This window comes from Eleutherodactylus coqui, unplaced genomic scaffold (assembly GCF_035609145.1).
Source record: "Eleutherodactylus coqui strain aEleCoq1 unplaced genomic scaffold, aEleCoq1.hap1 HAP1_SCAFFOLD_799, whole genome shotgun sequence".
Lineage (NCBI taxonomy): Eukaryota > Metazoa > Chordata > Amphibia > Anura > Eleutherodactylidae > Eleutherodactylus > Eleutherodactylus coqui.
In genome coordinates, this window is record NW_027102279.1 from 17322 (window position 1) to 22500 (window position 5179).

The window sequence follows — 5179 nt, forward strand, 5'->3', positions numbered from 1 at the left end:
GGCCTGCTGGGGTCCTGCCCGGGGACATCGGAGGCTCAGCCAGGGTCTTGAGCCACCGCTGGCAGGTGCACTTTGGGGGCCCTCCGCAGCCGCCCCGGGCCACCCCTTGCAGCCAGCACACTGCTGCCAACAGCCCGCCGCTCTCCGTCACCAGCCAGCCCCGTCTGCACGCATCTGCCGGGGGTGCTTTTTTTGGAGAAATACTGTCACTTTGTCAAAGACCGCACACCGCTCGTTCCCTTATACCCCGACAAGGTGTTCGTGCTGACGTTTTGCGAGGCCTTATTTTACCGTCGTCGGCGCTATCAGGGGAAACGGGCCCGCTCCTTCCGCCCTCCTGGAACCCTGGCTCGGCCCGGAGCGACCAGGATTACCCTCATACCGGTTCTCACCACCTGCATCGACACGCGGCTCTGCCCCGGCCGCCGCAGCTCTCGCCGGCCCGGCCGGGTCCGCACCCCTGGCCGGCACGCCTGGAGCGTTTGGACTTTGTCGTTTTTTTTCTCCAAGAGTCGCCTCTGGCACATGCCATGGACTTCAGCGGGGGCTGCTCCCCGCCCCCTGGGTGTCCTGCCCGGGCACATCGGAGGCTCAGCCTGGGTCTTCAGCCCCTACTGGTAGGTGCGCTTTGGGGGCCCTCCGCAGCCGCCCGGGGCCCATCCCTGCAGCCAGCACACGGCTGCCAGCAGCCACCACACAGCTGCCAACAGCCACCACACAGCTGCCAACAGCCCGCTCTCCGTCACCCCCCAGCCCCTCCTGCATACATCTGCTGGGGGTGCTTTTTTGCCTCCCCCCGTTTTGGCCTATGGAGAAAAGCCAGGGGGAAAACCTCCAGAGTCAGGCCGACCTCATGGAACTCCAACCCGGCCTGGAGCCACCGGTTTGTCCCCTTCCCGGTTCTCAGGACATGCGTCGACGCTCGGCTCAGCCCCGGCCGCCGCAGCTCCCGCCGGCCCGGCCAGCCGGGTCCGCACCCCTGGCCGGCTCGCCTGGAGCGTTTGGACTTTGTCGTTTTTTTCTCCAAGACTCGCCTCTGCCAACTGCCGTGGGCTTCAGCGGGGGCTGCTCCCCGCCTCCTGGGTGTCCTGCCCGGGCACATCGGAGGTTCAGCCTGGGTCTTCAGCCCCTACTGGTAGGTGCACTCCGGGGGCCCTCCGCAGCCGCCCGGGGCCCACCCCTGCAGCCAGCACACGGCTGCCAGCAGCCACCACACAGCTGCCAACAGCCCGCTCCCCATCACCCCCCAGCCCAACTCTGCATACATCTGCTGGGGGTGCTTTTTTTACTTCCCCCGTTTTGGCCTATGGGGAAATGCCAAGGGGAAAACCTCCAGAGTCAGGCCGACCTCATGGAACTCCAACCCGGCCTGGAGCTACTGGTTTGCCCCCTTCCCGGTTCTCAGGACATGCATCGACACTCGGCTCTTCCCCAGCCGCCGCAGCTCCCGCCGGCCCGGCCAGCCGGGTCCGCACCCCTGACCAGCGCCTGGAGCGTTTGGACTTTGTCATTTTTTCTCAAAGACCAATCTCTGCCAACTGCCCTGGGCTTCAGCGGGGGCTGCTCCCCGCCTCCTGGGTGTCCTGCCCGGGCACATCGGAGGCTCAGCCTGGGTCTCGAGCCCCCTACTGGTAGGTGCACTACGGGGGCCCTCCGCAGCCGCCCAGGCCCACCCCTGCAGCCAGCACACGGCTGCCAGCAGCCACCACACAGCTGCCAACAGCCCACTATCCATCACCCACCAGCCCCTCTGCATACATCTGCTGGGGGTGCTTTTTTGACTTCCCCCCTTTTGGCCTATGGGGAAAAGCCAGGGGGGAAACCTCCAGAGTCAGGCCGACCTCATGGAACTCCAACCCGGCCTGGAGCCACCGGTTTGTCCCCTTCCCGGTTCTCAGGACATGCATCGACACTCGGCTCAGCCCCGGCCGCCGCAGCCCCCGCCAGCCCGGCCAGCCGGGTCCGCCACCCTGCCCGGCGCCTGGAGCGTTTGGACTTTGTCGTTTTTTTTCTCCAAGACTCACCTCTGGCACATGCCATGGACCTCAGCGGGGGCTGCTCCCCGCCTCCTGGGTGTCCTGCCCGGGCACATCGGAGGCTCAGCCTGGGTCTCGAGCCCCCTACTGGTAGGTGCACTACGGGGGCCCTCCGCAGCCGCCCAGGCCCACCCCTGCAGCCAGCACACGGCTGCCAGCAGCCACCACACAGCTGCCAACAGCCCACTATCCATCACCCACCAGCCCCTCTGCATACATCTGCTGGGGGTGCTTTTTTGACTTCCCCCCTTTTGGCCTATGGGGAAAAGCCAGGGGGGAAACCTCCAGAGTCAGGCCGACCTCATGGAACTCCAACCCGGCCTGGAGCCACCGGTTTGTCCCCTTCCCGGTTCTCAGGACATGCATCGACACTCGGCTCAGCCCCGGCCGCCGCAGCCCCCGCCAGCCCGGCCAGCCGGGTCCGCCACCCTGCCCGGCGCCTGGAGCGTTTGGACTTTGTCGTTTTTTTTCTCCAAGACTCACCTCTGGCACATGCCATGGACCTCAGCGGGGGCTGCTCCCCGCCTCCTGGGTGTCCTGCCCGGGCACATCGGAGGCTCAGGCAATGTCTTGAGCCACCGCTGGCAGGTGCACTCAGGGGGCCCTCCGCAGCCGCCCAGGCCCACCCCTGCAGCCAGCACACGGCTGCCAGCAGCCACCACACAGCTGCCAACAGCCCGCTCTCCGTCACCCCCCAGCCCAACTCTGCATACATCTGCTGGGGGTGCTTTTTTGACTTCCCCCCTTTTGGCCTATGGGGAAAAGCCAGGGGGAAAACCTCCAGAGTCAGGCCGACCTCATGGAACTCCAACCCGGCCTGGAGCCACCGGTTTGTCCCCTTCCCGGTTCTCAGGACCTGCACTGACACTCGGCTCAACCCCGGCAGCTGCAGCCCCCGCCGGCCCGGCCAGCCGGGTCCGCACCCCTGGCCAGCGCCTGGAGCGTTTGGACTTTGTCGTTTTTTCTCAAAGACCCATCTGTGCCAACTGCCCTGGGCTTCAGCGGGGGCTGCTCCCCGCCTCCTGGGTGTCCTGCCCGGGCACATCGGAGGCTCAGCCTGGGTCTTCAGCCCCTACTGGTAGGTGCACTCGGGGGGGCCCTCCGCAGCCGCCCAGGCCCACCCTTGCAGCCAGCACACGGCTGCCAGCAGCCACCACACAGCTGCCAACAGCCCGCTCGCCATCACCCCCCAGCCCCTCCTGCATACATCTGCCGGGGGTGCTTTTTTGACTTCCCCCGTTTTGGCCAATGGGGAAATGCCAAGGGGAAAACCTCCAGAGTCAGGCCGACCTACTGGAACTCCCACCCGGCCTGGAGCCACAGGTTTGTCCCCTTCCCGGTTCTCACGACATGCATCAACACTCGGCTCAGCCCCGGCAGCCGCAGCTCCCGCCGGCCCGGCCAGCCCGGTCCGCACCCCTGGCCTGCACGCCTGGAGCGTTTGGACTTTGTCGTTTTTTCTCCAAGACTCGCCTCTGGCACATGCCATGGACTTCAGCGGGGGCTGCTCCCCGCCTCCTGGGTGTCCTGCCCGGGCACATCGGAGGCTCAGCCTGGGTCTTGAGCTACTGCTGGTAGGTGCGCTTCGGGGGCCCTCGGCAGCCGCCCAGGCCCACCCCTGCAGCCAGCACACGGCTGCCAGCAGCCACCACACAGCTGCCAACAGCCCGCTCTCCGTCACCCCCCAGCCCCTCCTGCATACATCTGCTGGGGGTGCTTTTTTGACTTCCCCCCTTTTGGCCTATGGGGAAAAGCTAAGGGGAAAACCTCCAGAGTCAGGCCGACCTCCTGGAACTCCCACCCGGCCTGGAGCCACAGGTTTGTCCCCTTCCCGGTTCTCACGACATGCATCAACACTCGGCTCAGCCCCGGCAGCCGCAGCCCCCGCCGGCCCGGCCAGCCCGGTCCGCATCCCTGGCCAGCGCCTGGAGCGTTTGGACTTTGTCATTTTTTCTCAAAGACCCGTCTCTGCCAACTGACGTGGGCTTCAGCGGGGGCTGCTCCCCGCCTCCTGGGTGTCCTGCCCGGGCACATCGGAGGGTCAGCCTGGGTCTTGAGCTACTGCTGGTAGGTGCACTACGGGGGCCCTCGGCAGCCGCCCAGGCCCACCCCTGCAGCCAGCACACGGCTGCCAGCAGCCACCACACAGCTGCCAACAGCCCGCTCCCCGTCACCCCCCAGCCCAACTCTGCATACATCTGGCGGGGGTGCTTTTTTGACTTCCCCCCTTTTGGCCTATGGGGAAAAGCCAGGGGGGAAACCTCCAGAGTCAGGCCGACCTCCTGGAACTCCAACCCGGCCTGGAGCCACCGGTCTGTCCCCTTCCCGGTTCTCAGGACATGCATCAACACTCGGCTCAGCCCCGGCAGCCGCAGCCCCCGCCGGCCCGGCCGGCCCGGTCCGCACCCCTGGCCAGCGCCTGGAGCGTTTGGACTTTGTCGTTTTTTTTCTCCAAGACTCATCTCTGCCAACTGCCGTGGGCTTCAGCGGGGGTGTCTGCTCCCCGCCTCCTGGGTGTCCTGCCCGGGCACATCGGAGGCTCAGCCTGGGTCTTGAGCCCCTACTGGTAGGTGCACTCTGAAGGCGCCCTCCGCAGCCGCCCGGGGCCCACCCCTGCAGCCACCACACAGCTGCCAACAGCCCGCTCCCCGTCACCCCCCAGCCCAACTCTGCATACATCTGGCGGGGGTGCTTTTTTGACTTCCCCCGTTTTGGCCTATGGGGAAATGCTAAGGGGAAAACGTCCAGAGTCAGGCCGACCTCCTGGAACTCCAACCCGGCCTGGAGCCACAGGTTTGTCCCCTTCCCGGTTCTCACGACATGCATCGACACTCGGCTCAGCCCCGGCAGCCGCAGCTCCCGCCGGCCCGGCCAGCCGGGGTCAACCGCCCTGGCCGGCGCCTGGAGCGTTTGGACTTTGTCACTTTTTCTCCAAGACTCGATTCTGGCACATGCCATGGACTTCAGCGGGGGCTGTTCCCCGCCTCCCGGGTGTCCTGCCCGGGCACATCGGAGGCTCAGGCAATGTCTTCAACCACCGCTGGTAGGTGCACTACGGGGGCCCTCGGCAGCCGCCCAGGCCCACCCCTGCAGCCAGCACACGGCTGCCAGCAGCCACCACGCAGCTGCCAACAGCCCGCTCT